Below are 17,357 nucleotides of genomic sequence, written 5' to 3'. Positions count from 1 at the left end.
GGTGAGGCAGGTTACCGGAAGGTATAATCGAATTAAAAATCGAAAAGAGATTGAAAATAAATTTAAATATATATACAAAAAATACGAAAAATACAAAAGTACACGAGAGGGCAAACAAACAAACACGTCTTCACTGCTACGCCATCTTGGTATGAATGAGTCAGGTTACTGGCAGAGAACCATTTCCTGGTCACGCGCATTCCACATGATATCGACCTGCATTCCGTTGCTCCTCTAGACACAAAGGAATTCTCCGGTTGGAACTTTATTGAAGATTTATGATAAAAACAACCTAATGATTGATTCTATACTTAGGCTGAAATGTTTCTTCGATCTGTAATATAACTTTTTAAAGTTTTTGTCCGAAGTAATGCTCGACCTGCACGAGCGTTTGGATTTGAATACCTAACGCGCTAACAAAGTAGCTACTTGGACATAAATAACGGACATTTTCGAACAAATCAAGCATTTATTGTGGAACTAGGATTCCTGGGAGTGCATTCTGATGAAGATCAAAGATCAAAGGTAAGGGAGTATTTATCATGTATTTTCTGGTTTCTGTTGACTCCAACATGGCGGCTAATTTGATTATTTTTCTGAGCGCCGTCTCAGATTATTGCATGGTTTGCTTTTTCCATAAAGTTTTTTTGAAATCTGACACAGCCATTGCATTAAGGAGAGGTATATCTAGAATTCCATGTGTATAACTTGTATTATCATCTACATTTATGATGAGTATTTCTGTTGAATCGATGTGACTATGCAAAATCACTGGATGTTTTTGGAAATAGCGCCAATGTAAACTGAGATTGTTTTATATAAATATGAACTTTATCAAACAAAACATACATGTATTGTGTAACATGAAGTCCTATGAGTGTCATCTGATGAAGATCATCAAAGGTTAGTGATTTTATCTCTATTTGTATTTTTTGTGACTCCTCTCTTTGTCTGGAAATGTGGCTGTGTTTATTCTTCCCAGGAGTGGGAAGGTGAACGGAAAGGCTCTGGAGCAACGAACCGCCCTTGCTGTCTCTGCCTGGCCGGTTCTCCTCTTTCCACTGGGATTCTCTGCCTCTAGCCCTATTACAGGGGCTGAGTCACTGGCTTACTGGGGCTCTCTCATGCCGTCCCTGGAAGGGGTGCGTCACCTGAGTGGGTTGATTCACTGATGTGGTCATCCTGTCTGGGTTGGCGCCCCCCCTTGGGTTGTGCCATGGCGGAGATCTTTGTGGGCTATTCTCAGCCTTGTCTCAGGATGGTTGGTGGTTGAAGTTGGTGGTTGAAGATATCCCTCTAGTGGTGTGGGGGCTGTGCTTTGGCAAAGTGGGTGGGGTTATATCCTTCCTGTTTGGCCCTGTCCGGGGGTGTCCTCGGATGGGGCCACAGTGTCTCCTGACCCCTCCTGTCTCAGCCTCCAGTATTTATGCTGCAGTAGTCTATGTGTCGGGGGGCTAGGGTCAGTTTGTTATATCTGGAGTACTTCTCCTGTCCTATTCGGTGTCCTGTGTGAATCTAAGTGTGCGTTCTCTAATTCTCTCCTTCTCTCTTTCTTTCTCTCTCTCGGAGGACCTGAGCCCTAGGACCATGCCCCAGGACTACCTGACATGATGACTCCTTGCTGTCCCCAGTCCACCTGGCCGTGCTGCTGCTCCAGTTTCAACTGTTCTGCCTTATTATTATTCGACCATGCTGGTCATTTATGAACATTTGAACATCTTGGCCATGTTCTGTTATAATCTCCACCCGGTACAGCCAGAAGAGGACTGGCCACCCCACATATGCTCTCTCTAATTCTCTCTTTCTTTCTCTCTCTCGGAGGACCTGAGCCCTAGGACCATGCCCCAGGACTACCTGACATGATGACCCCTTGCTGTCCCCAGTCCACCTGACTGTGCTGCTGCTCCAGTTTCAACTGTTCTGCCTTATTATTATTCGACCATGCTGGTCATTTATGAACATTTGAACATCTTGGCCATGTTCTGTTATAATCTCCACCCGGCACAGCCAGAAGAGGATTGGCCACCCCACATAGCCTGGTTCCTTTCTAGGTTTCTTCCTAGGTTTTGGCCTTTCTAGGGAGTTTTACCTAGCCACCGTGCTTCTACACCTGCATTGCTTGCTGTTTGGGGTTTTAGGCTAGGTTTCTGTACAGTACTTTGAGATTTCAGCTGATGTACGAAGGGCTATATAAATAAATTTGATTTGATGATTTATTCTGTGGCTTGGTGGTGACCTAACATAATTGTTTGTGGTGCTTTCGCTGCAAAGCATATTTGAAATCGGACACTGTGGTGGGATTAACAACAAGATTACCTTTAAAACGGTATCAGATAGATGTATGTTTGAGGAATTTTAATTATGAGATTTCTGTTGTTTTGAATTTGGCGCCCTGCACTTTCACTGGCTGTTGTCATATCGATCCCGTTAACGGGATTGCAGCCATAAGAAGTTTTTAAGGAGGCAGCATTGAATTGAGTACAGCCATATCTAACTGACAGGAAACAGTCCACCTATATCAATGAGTCGTTTTCTTCCCCTCACGCTCCAAACTGTGGAATACCACAGGGCAGCTGCCTTGGGCCACTTCTTTATTTAATATATACCAACGACCTTCCTTACGCCTTGTCTAAAACTCAAGCTACTATATTTGCAGATGATACTACAATTTATTCAAATAGACAATCGGTTCAACACATACAGCAAGCTCTACAAGTAGATCAGGGAAATATCAGGGAGTGGTTTTGCTGGAACAAACTTTTTTGAACACCAAGAAAACCAAGGTTATGTTGGTCTGTTCCACCAGGAAAAGGCCAACACAGCATTGTATACAATTAAGTATGGGTGAGTGCAAATTGAGTGGCAGAAGTGGCAGAAACCAAACTAGTAGGGGTGCAACTAGACAACTGCTTATCATGGTTGTCTCAAAAAACGAATCTATGTAAAAAATAAAAAATATACAACTGCAAGCATGATCAGAAGGATAGTTAAATATTTACCGGGATATTTACCTCTCTCATCTCTCTATCTCTCTACTACCTCATCTCTATCTCTCTACCTCATCTCTATCTCCCTAGCTCATCTCTCAATTAAATTCCATTCAATTAAAGGGATTTATATGCATGGGAAACATACAGTACCAGTCAAAAGCTTGGACACACCTACTCAATCCAGGGTTTTTCTTTATTTGTACTATTTTCTACATGCAATAACATGAAATAACACATATGGAATCATGTAGTAACCAAAAAGGTGTAAAACAAATCAGAATATATTTTATGTTTGAGATTCTTCAAAGTAGCCACCCTTTGCCTTGATGAAAACTTTGCACACACTTGGATTTTCCCTTGAATGACTTTTGACCGGTACTGTATGTTTACATTGCCAAAGCAGGTGAAATAGATAATAAACAAAGGTGAAATTAGCAATAAAAAATGAACAGTAAACATTACACTCACAGAAGTTCCAAAGGAATAGAGACATTGAAAATGTCATATTATGGCTATATACAGTGCTGTAATGATATGCAAATAGCGGGAGTACAAAATGGAAAATAAATAAACATAAATATCGGTTGTATTTACAATGGTGTTTGTTCTTCACTGGTTGCCCTTTTCTTGTGGCAACAGGTCACAAATATTGCTGCTCTGAATGCATACTGTGGTATTTAACCCAGTAGATATGGGAGTTTATCAAAATTGTATTTGTTTTCAAATACTTTGTGTGTCTGTGTAATCTGAGGGAAATATGTGTCTCTAATATGGTCATACATTTGACAGAAGGTTAGGAAGTGCAGCTCAGTTTCCACTTCATTTTGTGGACAGGGAGCACATAACCTGTCTTCTCTTGAGAGCCAGGTCTGCTTACAACGGCCTCTCTCAATAGCAAGGCTATGCTCAGTGATTCTGTGCATAGTCAAAGCTTTCTTTACTTTTGGGTCAGTCACAGTGGTCAGGTATTTTGTCACTATGTACTCTCTGTTTAGGGCCAAATAGCATTCTAGTTTGCTCAGATTTTTTGTTAGTTCTTTCCAATGTGTCAAGTAGTTATCTTTTTGTTTTCTCATGATTTGGTTGGGTCTAATTGTGTTGCTGTCCTGGGGCTCTGTGGGGTTTGTTTGTGTTTGTGAACAGAGCCCCAGGACTAGCTTGCTTAGGGGACTCTTCTCCAGATTCATCTCTCTGTAGGTGATGACTTTGTTATGGAATGATTGGGAATCTCTTCCTTTTAGGTGATTGTCGAATTTAACGGCTCTTTACTGGATTTTGATAATTAGCAGGTATCGGACTAATTTTGCTCTGCTGCATTGTTTGGTGTTTTTCTGTTTTGTGCTTTTCCCTCTCTCTACCTCATGTCTCTCTCTCTCTACCTCATCTCTCTCTTTCTCATCTCTCTCTAAATTCAATTCAAATGGCTTTATTGGCATGGGAAATATATGTTTACATTGTGAAACAGTAAGTAAACATGACACTCACAAAAGTTTCAAAAGAATAGAGACTCTCTCTCTATCTCTCTCTCTTTCTCCCTCCCTGTTTTGTGTTTTCAACTCTTTCAGATTCTCTCTCTTCCCTCTTCATCTGGCTTGTGTTGCCTTTCTAATTCAATTCATTACATTCAGTTGATTTGCCCAGCCCTGGGGTTATTGACTACTTCAGCCCCATTAAAACCACGCTTCCCCCACAAGCCAACTCAATTGCAGTGACTTTGGATACTTCATACGCTCTCTATACGGTCAACTCCACCCTCCTCCCTCCCCTTCCTTCCCTCGTTCATGAGGGATGAACTCTGGAAGAAACCCCCACTGGGGCTCTAACTCCCCCTCCAAACTTCTCTGGCTCTTCTCCTTCCCTCCTTCCCTGGTTTCTGTTCCTTCCCTGGCTCACTTTTCTTCTGATCACTCTGTTTTTTGGATTCTCATTATCCATAATGATTTCCCTTATTGTATAATTGCAAATTTGCTGTTATGTCAATATCTTCCCCATTATGTTAATGTACTGTTGCATTTTTTTCTCTCTTTTACTCTTTCTCTCTGCCTCTTCCTCTTTTTCGCTATCTTTTCTCTCACTATGGAAGTTTTAGGGTCAACTGAACAATAGTGAAACTTCCAAGAAAAAGTTACTCTTTTCATAATGCTCTGGCCTCTTTTTGCCTTTTGCTTTGTTCATGTAAGCAAGTCCCCCACCAAACGTGTCCCTCTCTTAGTCTCAACATTTTTACCTGTCTTTCAACACGTCACACACACACACGCTCACACACACACACACACGCAAACGCACACACACACACACACACACACACACACACACACACACACACACACACACACACACACACACACACACCTCTGTGACACACAGCAGGGAGCGTAGCTGCACAATCTCAGCCTGCTCTGTTCTCTCCACACCTTGGGACAATTACAGCCCCCCTTACCCCCTCAAATCCCCCTTCCTACAGCTTCCAGCCCCAGGACCGAGGAAAGAGAGACAGAAACGAAAGAGGGAATGCAGACAGGAAAAGGGCGGTCCATTCTTTCTTTCTCTCTCTCCAACTCTTTTTCTAACACATGCACACACACGCACATGCACACACACGCACATACACACACATAGTACACACACATAGTACACACAAAGTCACATTCCAGCTCCTCACAGGGCATTTCAGAATCTGGTTCCTCAGCTATTCATCCTGTCATCATCTCTGAGAGAAACACACACAGGCCAGAACAATGAGCTCTCTCTGTCTTTCATAACAGCAGCACTAACAGTATGGGCACAAGTCACAATGTGTTCATCAATAAAGCTGCAGTCACAATTATGGTCTCATTTAAGGGGCTCGGGAACTTTTGGCTGCATTTTGTGTGGTATTTGCCTGTGTTGGAATGTACAGCATTTGCTCATAAATCCAAACCTGTGTATCAGACTGTGGATCATTCTAAATGAGAAAGCTTATTGTAATCTTGACATTGGAGTGATAAATAACACAGTCTGAGGATGATGAACAAAGCCAGGAAGAGCTTTGGATCAGGAAGAGATCCATGGAGTCCTACATAAGTTTGTGCCTATACATGACGAACACAAAATGCTATTATTATTTTTTACTATTATGATAATTAGGAATCTTGATTGTCGGGATTCTCTGTTTGTATGAGCGCTCGTGAAAGGCTTTGGCGCGTCGGCCAGACAAGGCCAATTGGAGAGCCTATGCGCCGCCCTCCTCCTTGGACTGCAACCACCTAGTGAGCGCCATTGGACCACCTTGCTCTCAACACCACGCCTTTATTTATGCGGAAGATTTTCATTGGTTTATGTTTGTGTCCAACTCTTGTCAAAGGCTACTTAATCTTCATCTGTCATCATGTGGAGTCAGCCACACTACCCACAGCCACCATCTGTGCATTTGTTTGGATTTTGTTCCTGACTCAAGTTTCTCTTCTAAACAACTACATTTAAAATAAATAAATAAATAAATAAATAACAATTAGTGTTTCTTTCTGAAGGAATGGACTCATTCTCTGATTTATGTGTGTTTCGTCTTGTTGCGCACCCTGTTCTGATGAAGTTTGGGGCAGAATAAAAAAGGGCTGAAACATTTTTCAACCAGAATTGAATTAACTTCACCACATTATGCTTAATTATCTTTCACCATAAACACATTATATCTCCCTCTCTTGATCACTGTCACACATACACACACACACACACACACACACACACACACACACACACACACACACACACACACACACACACACACACACACACACACACACGCACACACACACAGGCCTCTCTGCTGGTTGAGAGCTGGGACCAGAAACAAAATTCCAACCGATTTTATATAAATAAATAATTAGACACAATGCCCTGTTTGTTCTGGGCCCCTTCAGTACCACAGCAACCTTTACTTTTAGGCCATTCTCGTTATTTCTTTTCATCAAAATGTGGCATTAATTTTAATCGCTTTGTTTTCCATCTCATCTCTGACTGCTTCTGACCAGGCTGTCTAGGCAGACCTCCAAGAGCCGCAGGCTTATATGACAGCAGAACGTGTTTGTGTGTCTGCAGGGCCATAGATACATAATAAGGACACTGAATTGTTTCCAATACTCTATTTTAAACATTTTATAACAACTCCATCAGGTCTCAACTTACGGCTGAGAGTTAGAATAGTAAAATACGCACGTTTTTTTACTGCGACCTGGCCAAGATAAAGCAAATCAGCGGGACACAAACAACACAGAGTTACACATGGAATAAACAAAACGTACGGTCAATAACACAATAGAAAAGTATATATATATAGTGTGTGCAAATTACGTAAGATTATGGACGTAAGGCAATAAATGGGCCATCGTGGCAAAATAATTACAATTTAGCAATTAAACACTGGAGTGATAGATGTGCAGAAGATGAATGTGCAAGTAGAGATACTGGGGTGCAAAGGAGCAAAAAAATAAATAACAATATGGGAATGAGGTAGTTGGATGGGATATTTACAGATGGGCTATGTACAGGTGCAATGATCTGTAAGCTGCTCTGACAGCTGATGCTTAAAGATAGTGAGGGAGATAAAAGTCTCCAGCTTCAGTTATTTTTACAATTCGTTCCAGTCATTGGCAGCAGAGAACTGGAAGGAAAGGCGGCCAAAGAGGAGTTGGCTTTGGGGTTGTCCAGTAAAATATACCTGCTGGAGCGCATTCTACAGGTGCATGCTGCTATGGTGACCAGTGAGCTGAGATTAGGCAGGGCTTTACCTAGCAAAGACTTATAGATGACCTGGAGCCAGTGGGTTTGGTGACAAATATGAAACGAGGGCCAGCCAACGAGAGCATACAGGTAACAGTGGTGGGTAGTATAGGGGGCATTGGTGACAAAACGGATGGGACTGTGATAGACTGCATCCAATTTGCTGAGTAGAGTGTTGGAGTCTATTTTGTAAATAACATCGCTTAAGTCAAGGATCGGTAGGACAGTCCGTTTTACGAGGGTGTGTTTGGCAGCATGAATGAAGGATGCTTTGTTGCGAAATAGGAATCCAATTCTAGATTTAATTTTGGATTGGAGATGCTTAATGCGAGTCTGGAAGGAGAGTTTACAGTCTAACCAGACACCTATGTATTTGTAGTTGTCCACATATTCTAGGTCAGAACCGTCCAGAGTAGTGATGCTGGACGGGCTGGCAGGTGCGGGCAGCGATCGGTTGAAGAGCATGCATTTAGTTTTACTTGCATTTAAGAGCAGTTGGAGGCCACGGAAGGAGAGTTGTATGGCATTGAAGTTCATCTGGAGGTTTGTTAACACTGTGTCCAAAGAAGGGCCAGAATTATACAGAATGGTGTCATCTGCGTAGAGGTCGATCAGAGAATCACCAGCAGCAAGAGCGACATCATTGATGTATACAGAGAAGAGAGTCGGCCCGAGAATTGAACCCTGTGGCACCCCCATAGAGACTGCCAGAGGTCCGGACAACAGGCCCTCTGATTTGACACACTGAACTCTGTCTGAGAAGTAGTTGGTGAACCAGGCGAGGCAGTCATTTGAGAAACCACGCTGTTGAGTCTGCCGATAAGGATGAGGTGATTGACAGAGTCGAAAGCCTTGGCCAGGTCGACGAATGTGGCTACACAGTATTGTCTTTTATCGATGGCGGTTATGATATTGTTTAGGTCCTAGAGCGTGGCTGAGGTGCACCCATGATCAGCTCGGAAACCAGATTGCATAGCGGAGAAGGTACGGTGGGATTCGAAATGGTCGGTGATCTGTTTGTTAACTTGGCTTTCGAAGACCTTAGAAAGGCAGGATAGGATAGATATAGGTCTGTAACAGTTTGAGTCTAGAGTGTCTCCCCCTTGGAAGAGGGGGATGACCGCGGCAGCTTTCCAATCTTTGGGGATCTCAGACGATACAAAAGAGAGGTTGAACAGGCTAGTAATAGGGGTTGCAACATTTGCAGCAGATAGTTTTAGAAAGAGAGGGTCCAGATTGTCTATCCCAGCTGATTTGTAGGGGTCCAGATTTTGCAAGTCTTTCAGAACATCAGCTATATGGAATTGGGTGAAGGAGAAATTGGGGAGGCTTGGGGAAGTTGCTGTGGGGGGTGCAGAGCTGTTGACCGAGGTAGGGGTAGCCAGGTAGAAAGCATGGCCGTAGAAAAATTCTTTTTGAAATTCTCGATTATCGTAGGTTTTTCGGTGGTGACAGTGTTTCCCAGCCTCAGTGCAGTGGGCAGCTGGGAGGAGGTGCTCTTATTCTCCATGGACTTTACATTGTCCCAGAATCTTTTGGAGTTTGTCTCTCCCTTTATCAATTCAATTCAGTTCAAGGGGCTTTATTGGCATGGCAAACATATGTTAACATTGCCAAAGCAAGTGAAGTAGGTATCTATCTCTCTCTATCTCTATATATCTCTCTCTCCCTCTATCTCCCCCTCCTTTCTCTCTCTCTGTTTTTCTCTCCCTCTATCTCTCTCTCCCTCTTCCTCCCTCCCTCCCTCTCTCTGAGGGGCAGGGCTGAGATGTTATCAGGTATTAAGTGGTGCTAATGGACTCCCTGCCGTTTGGTCTGAAGACTCCAGATAATAGCAGAGATCAACAGATAACAGCCACTGTGACCAGATGAGCTGATTATCTCCCTGGTAGATCAGGACACACACGCAGAGGCACACACACACACAGCAATACCACAACGTTCCCCTACTAACTCAATCAGGCAGCTACAGTGAGCTACAGAAGTATTAGGACAGTGACACACTGTTGGTTGTTTTGGCACTCTACTCCAGGACTTTTGATTTGAAATGATACAATGACTATGAGATTAAATTACCGACTGTCAGTTTGAACCGTTTAGAAATTACAGCACCTTTTGTACATAGTCCGCACATTTTACAGGACCAAACGTATTGGGACAAAGCCAAAAGAACAACAAAACATTTGTCACTGTCCCAATACTTTTGGAACTCACTGTATCTCTCTCACTGACACTGTGCTCAACAGGTATTTCTAATCTTGATGCCAGCATAGCAGATACTGCGTCGACTTGTCTGTGTGTGCGCGCGCATGTGTGGTGTGTGTGTGTGTGTGTGTGTGTGTGTGTGTGTGTGTGTGTGTGTGTGTGTGTGTGTGTGTGTGTGTGCGTGCGTGCATGTGTACTCACGACCGGGTGCATACTCCTATCGTTTAGTGTCTGTGTGTGTGTTTGTCAGAGTGCGTCCGTGTGTGTGTGTGTGTGCTCGTCTGCCAGTGAGTGTGTGTTCTCCAGGCAGGATGTGTTGTCAGATTCCTCCCCAACCTTGGCTCAGCCAGGGGGTTTAATGGGGAGTCCTCTCTACTGCTCTCTGCCTCTTCCTCAAATCCCTATGGGATTGATTGAGCAGGGGGAGAGAGGGACGGAAGGAGGGAGGGACTGACATGTGAAAGCCTGGCAAGGAGAACAGGCAAGTTTGGACATGGAGGACAGGGAAAGCAGAGGGGGAGTCATGAGTGTTTTGTTTTACAAGTCTATTACAGTTTTTATGACCACTACACTGAATTGGAGGGCTGGCTACTTCCTGTAAGTCATTTTCCATCAAAGTGTATGCTCATTGTTGAGATCATTGTTAGCATGAATGTTCAATTGCTATACTGTATTGGTAGATTTTCCTGACCATCCAACCTGACCAAGAAAAACCCTAGGCACTATTACAGTTTTTTATTAACTTATCTCAATAGTTTCAAGTTCTACAGATTTGTACCTTGTATTTAAGTAGTGTCAATAATGATGATTTTGGAACAAATTCAAAATACTCAAATGTCTAAGCTTTCAAACTCAAACCGTTCAAGGCCATTTGTTTCCTCAAACCATTTGGGTTAGCAGTCCACTGCAACTTACGATCAAACTGTATGTACTAGTGTACATTTTTCTTTGTTCTCTCCAGCATCCATCTGTCATTGATCTGTTCCTCTCCAGGCTTCATTCCTGCAGTATTGACATCTATGTGTTTCATGTGGTTATAGTCAGAGCCAGGGCACTAATAACAGAGCAAATTGCTCATACTCACATTACTCTCAGTCTCTACATGTCTGCTGGAGAGGAACGGGGGCAAGGAAATTACTGTACTGTGTATTTTTATTTTTATTTAACTAGGCAAGTCAGTTAAGAACAAATTCTTATTTTCAATGACAGTGTGTGCATGTGTGTGTGTGTGTGCATGCGTGTGTGTGTGTCAGACTTCAGTCTCCTTTCAACTTGCTTAAAAGAGATAGTAGTATTTCAAATTATTTCCCACATGCTTTCTCCCTCACTCATCCCTCTACTTGTTCAACACACTATCACAGCTTATTGTGAAATAGACACAAATTACATAATTAGACATTTGTGAGGCACAAAAAAGTTAATCACAACGCATCTTGTGTGTATTACATGATTTTCTGTCTTCGTAACGCATTCATGTACATTTAGTGTCTATTTCACGATAATCTGTGATACTGGGTTGACTTTTTTCTCTCTCTCTCTCTCTCTCTCTCTCTCTCTCTCTCTCTCTCTCTCTCTCTCTCTCTCTCTCTCACTCAATCTCAATTTCAATTTATTTAAGGGGCTTTATTGGCATTGGAAACATATGTTTACATTGCCAAAGACAGTGAAATAGATAATAAACAAAAGTGAAATAAACAATAACAAATTTACAGTAAACGTTACACTCAAAAGTTCCAAAAGAATAAAGACATTTAAAATGTCATATTATGTCTATATACAGTGTTGTAATGATGTGCAAATAGTTCAAGTACAAAAGGGAAAATAAACATAAATATGGGTTGTATTTACAACGGTCTTTGTTCTTCACTGGTTGCCCTTTTTTGTGGCAACAGGTCACACATCTTGCTGCTGTGATTGGACACTGTGATATTTCACCCAGTAGATATGGGAGTTTATCAATGTTTGGTTTGTTTTCAAATTCTTTGTGGATCTGTGTAATCTGAGGGAAATATGTGTCTCTAATATGGTCATACATACGTATGTCAGGAGGTTAGGAAGTGCAGCTCAGTTTCCACTTCATTTTGTGGGCAGTGAGCACATAGCCTGTCTTCTCTTGAGAACCAAGTCTGCCTTTGGCTGCCTTTCTCAATAGCAAGGCTATGCTCACTGAGTCTATACAAAGTCAAAGATTTCCTTATGTTTGGGTCAGTCACAGTGGTCAGGTATTCTGCCATTGTGTACTCTCTGTTTATGGCCATAATGCATTCTAGTTTGCTCATTTCTTGTGCAAATTCTTTCCATTGTGTCAAGTAATTATCTTTTTGATTTCTCATGATTTGGTTGGTTTGTCCCGGGGCTCTGTGGGGTCTGTTTGTGTTTGTAAGCAGAGCCCCAGAACCAGCTTGCTTAGGGGGATCTTTTCCAGGTTAATTTCTCCGTATGTGATGGCTTTGTTATGGATGGTTTGGGAATTGTTTCCTTTTAGGTAGTTGTTGAATTTAACAGCTCTTTCCTGGATTTGGATCATTAGCGGGTATCGGTGCAGCAGACGGCTCTAGTGCCCTTACCAATTCCTTATATATGTTGAAGAGGGTGGGGCTTAAGCTGCATCACTGTCTCACCCCCCGGCCCTGTGGAAAGAAATGTGTGTTTTTTGCCAATTATAACTACACACTTGTAGTTTGTGAACATGTATTTTATAATGTTGAATGTTTTTCCCCCAACACCACTTTCCATCAATTTGTACAGCAGACAAAACTTTTGCCTTTGTTTTGGTTGGTTTGTCAATTGGGGTGTGCAGGGTGAATACTGTTCTGTCATACGGTCATTTGGTAAAAAGCCAATTTGACATTTGCTCAGTACATTTTCTTCATTGAGGAAGTTAATGGTAATGCAGCAGGTTTTCCCAAGTTTGCTGTTGACACATATCCCCCGGTAATTATTGGGGTCAAATTTGTCTCCACTTTTGTGGATTGGGTTGATCAGTCCTTGGTTCCTAATACTAGGGAAGATGCCAGAGCTGAGGATGATGTTAAAGAGTTTAAGTATATAGCCAATTGGAAGTTGTGGTCTGTATATTTTATCATTTAATTTCAGATACTACAGGCCTTTTTAGGTTGGAGGGTTTGTATTTTGTCCTGGGGTTCATTCAATGTAATTGGAGAATCCAGTGGGTTCTAGTAGTCTTTAGTAGTTGATTATAAGATTTGCATTTGACCATGTATATGTTGTTGCTGTTTGTTCTTTGTTATAGAACCAAAAAAATTGGAGAGTGGTTTATCCATGCATCTCCGCTTTGGATAGATAACTCTTCATGTTGTCGTTTTATTAGAGTTTTCCAATTTTCCCAGAAGTGGTGGGAAAATGGATTCTTCAATTACATTGAGTTGATTTCTGATGTGCTGTTCCTTCTTTTTCCATAGTGTATTTCTGTATTGTTTTAGTGATTCACCATAGTGAAGGCATAGGCTCAGGTTTTCTGGGTCTCTATGGTTTTGGTTGGACAGGTTTCTCAACTTCTTTGTTAGGTTCTTGCATTCTTGATCAAACCATTTATCATTGTTGTTAATTTTCTTAGGTTGTCTGCTTGACATTTTTAGATGTGATAGGGAAGCTGAGACGTCAAATATATTGTTTAGGTTTTCTACTGCCAAGTGTACACCTTCACTGTTACAGTGAAACATTTTGTCCAGGAAATTGTCTAGAAGGGATTGAATTTGTTGTTGCCCAATAGTTTTTTGTTATTTTCTTTTCATCTATAGTATTTCTTAATATTATTCAGTTCCTTTGGCTTTGATGCCTCATGATTGAGCATAGCCTCATTTTAAGTGGAGTGTGATTTTCCTGTGATCTGAAAGGGGTGTCAGTAGACTGACTGTGAATGCTTTATTAAGAGACTCTGGGTTGAGGTCAGTGATAAAGTAGTCTACAATACTACTACCACTACTACCAAGAGATGAGCTATAGGTGTACCTACCAGAGGAGTCCCTTCAAAGCCTACCATTGACTATGTACATACCCAGCATACCCAACAGAGTTGCAGGAGTTGTGACCCGTTTTTGTTTGTTTTGTTGTAGTAGTTGTGTCTAGGGGGGCATATGGTGAAGGGAATGCTGTCAACTCCAGGTAGGTGTTTGTCCCCCTGTGTGCTGAGGGTGTCGGGTTCTTGTCCAGTTCTGGCATTTAGGTCGCCACAGATTAGTACAAGTCCCTGAGCCTGGAATTTGTTGATCTCCCACTCTAGGATGGAGAAGCTGTCATCGTTAAAGTATGGGGATTCTATTGGGGGATATAGGCAGCACACATGAGGCCATTTTTCTCTGTTTAGATAATTTCCTGATTCATTTCTAGCCAGATGTAAAATGTTCCTCTTTTGACAAATTTAATTGCGTGGGCTAGATCTGCTCTATATCAAATTAGCATACCCCCTGAGTCTCTTCCCTGTTTCACACCTGGTAGTTTGGTGGATGGGACTACCAGCTCTCTGTAACCTAGAGGGCAACCAGTGGATCCATCTCTTTTATACCATGTTTCTTGTAGGATAACAATGTCTGTATTTGATGAAGTCTGGGTTCCTGCTGTTTAGGCCAAGGGCAGATGAACTCAGACCTTGTATATTCCAGGATGAGATAGTGAAAGCTTTGTGTGGTTTAGGCCCGGACCATCACAGTAGGTGTGAGCAGAGCATGTTGAGCATCTGATACATACTTCTTAGGTCGCAGGATGGGGCTTGTGCGGGTGTAATAGAGGGGTTTGGGCCTGTTGCTCTGCTCACGGCCTGGGCATATGTTCTGCTGTCATGCTGAGGTCCTTGCCGCAGGGGCGGGTGACATGGGGTGGGCAGATGGCACATTGGTCTGATATGGGGGGCCTATATACGAAGTGGCCAGGGTTTGCTTGTGGTGTTCTTAGCTGGTTGTGGTGAGGCAGGTGATGCTGTGGTCTGGGTGTAGGTCCTCTGGCATGGGTTCTCTTGGTGCAGGTCCTTCGGGAGTTTTTTTTACAGGTTTGGGAGGGTGTCTCGCTGGTCTGGGCGGGGTGGCTGTTGCTCTGTTGTTCCTGTGTGAGGTGCTGGGGCTATGGTTGAGGGTGACGTCCTTCAGGGTCCTGGAAAAAATTGGGATTGCTGCTTTGTAGAGGTGGACCTGGTTGTAAAGGCTGTTCAAGTCCAGGGTGGAGTTGTGGGCCAGGTAGACATTGTGTTTTGAATCACAGTCTCGCAAAATGCTTGCATTCACCCACTGTATGGTGGCAGGGTGAAAGTATTTTCATGGTAGCAGGGTGACAACCACTTGTGCGTTGGGGAAAGTGGAAGAAGCTTTTTCAATCACACCCGCGAGTGCTGTTGCCACTCTTTCCTGATGGGCCCTCATGTCATTTGTGCACGGGTGAAATATGATGTGGCTGGGGGAGCCTAGTCTCTGACAACAGCTCCAGGGCATGCCTAGTGTTTGGGCACCAGAGTTTAGCCACTTTGTGTTTGAGAAAAACTTAATCCTCTCAAATGTCTTTGCCATTTGAGTCAATGAGAAGCACAATCTGTGGGTTTTGTGTGTCCTCGGTGGATGTGGGGGGTTGTCAGGAGGGCTATCGGGGGAGCTGCAAGGAGGGCTGTTAGAAGGGGGCGGGGTCTGTTGGGTTGGTGGGTCCTGTGTTGTCTGTCCAATTGTGATGTTGAAGTGCTGGTCCGGGTCTGAGGGGGGCTGTTCTTCTGGCTTGTCCGGGGGAGTGTCCTGCTCTCTGTCACACCTCAGCTTTCTGACCTCATCCTTCAGTGCCATGTGTGCCTTTTTCAGTTCTCTAACCTCAGTCCGTAGAGCAGCCAGCTCTCTCAGACAGCCGTCCATCTCCACCTTCTGCCCTCCGGGTCTTGTTGGGGGAAGGGGGTGTGCTGGTCTGTTTTGTTGTCTTGTTCTGTCTGGATTGTGTGGACTAGCTCTCTGAGCTCCACTATGTCTCTCTCCAGCTCTGTGAATTTATCCCTCTCTATGATGGAGGAACAGTGCAGTTGTGGGACTGGGTGTGTTCAGTGCTGGGGGGATATTCTCTCCTGCCATTGTTGGGCTCAAGAGTTTTCACACATCTGACTTCACCCTTCAGTGCTAACTGTCTGCAGGACAGTTTAAAGAGGTGTGATCAGTACTGGGGGAATACCTATCTTCGTCTGCAGGACAGTTTGAAGAGGTGTGATCAGTGCTGGGGGGATACCTATCTTCGTCTGCAGGACAGTTTGAAGAGGTGTGATCAGTGCTGGGGGGATACCTATCTTCGTCTGCAGGACAGTTTGAAGAGTTGTGATCAGACTCACTCAGGATGGGGGAGTCGTCACAGAGAGAGAGGGATTTTCCTGCAGTGTGCTCTCTCTTTGATCCTGTAAAAGTCCTGCTGGAACTGCATGAGGATGCCCTGCACCATTACTGTCCCAGACTTGTACACGTTGACAGAGGTTGTTTCAATTTCCTCAATGTCTCGTATTCTGAGTTTCCACCCTGGGCTGTGAAACTCTCCTGCCATTGTTGGGCTCAAGAGTTTTCACACATCTGACTTCACACTTCAGTGCTAATTGAAGGTGCCTCCAGGTCTGTTCTGTCCTAGCAGCTTGGTAGCTTAGTATACTTATTTACTTAGCGTTATATAACAAAATTATTATTGTCTTTTACTTTTTGGCTTCAGAAGTAGCTTCAGACTGAATATGAATCACTCAGTTTTGTGTTGGATGGTATTTCCAGGTTCTGCTGTGTTTCTTCTGCAGGTTTTGGTTTGTTCAAATTTTTTCTTGATAGTCCTTGGTAGTAACAGTCCATTCATGTCATTTTGTCCAAAATCAAGGTTTTAGGTATGGAATTTTGATTCGGATTGAAGGTTTTAATGTTGAGGTTAGTTTCCTGGATAAGTTCTTGTGAAAAAGTTTACCTACATTTATCCAACTATCTCTTATCTATCTCTCCTCTCTCTACTCTCAATTCAATTCAATTTAAGAGCTTTTAATGGCATGGGAAACACATGTTAACATTGCCAAAGCAAGTGAACTAGATAATAAACAAAAGTGAAATAAACAATACATATTAACAGTAAACATTACACTAACAGTAAACATTACATTAACAGTGAACATTATCCAAAGAATAAAGACATTACAAATGTCATATTATGTGCAAATAGTTCAAGTACAAAAGGGAAAATAAATAAACATAAATATGGGTTGTATTTACAATGATGTTTGTTCTTCTCTGGTTGCCCTTTTTCTTGTGGCAACAGGTCACACATCGTGCTGCACATAGATATGGGAGTACTCTCTTTCTTTCTTTCTCTTTCTCTCTCTCTCTCTCTGGACAACAGCACCCCCTTTGAACTTGTGTGGAAACTTTGACAGCCCCACTGGCTCACCCATTCAAAAACAAGAAA

At 42.8% G+C, this 17,357-nt stretch overlaps 1 protein-coding gene across 3 annotated transcripts in view; it reads right to left on the bottom strand.

Annotated features, from left to right (window-relative positions):
* LOC112216732 (retinoic acid receptor gamma-A-like) overlaps positions 1-17,357 on the bottom strand; it is a 68,994-nt gene that overhangs the window by 33,966 nt on the left and 17,671 nt on the right. The window lies entirely within an intron of this gene.

Source organism: Oncorhynchus tshawytscha, linkage group LG02, assembly GCF_018296145.1.
Source record: "Oncorhynchus tshawytscha isolate Ot180627B linkage group LG02, Otsh_v2.0, whole genome shotgun sequence".
Taxonomy (NCBI): Eukaryota; Metazoa; Chordata; class Actinopteri; order Salmoniformes; family Salmonidae; genus Oncorhynchus; species Oncorhynchus tshawytscha.
Note: the sequence above shows the minus strand (reverse complement) of the source record. Positions and strands in the feature narration are given on the sequence as shown.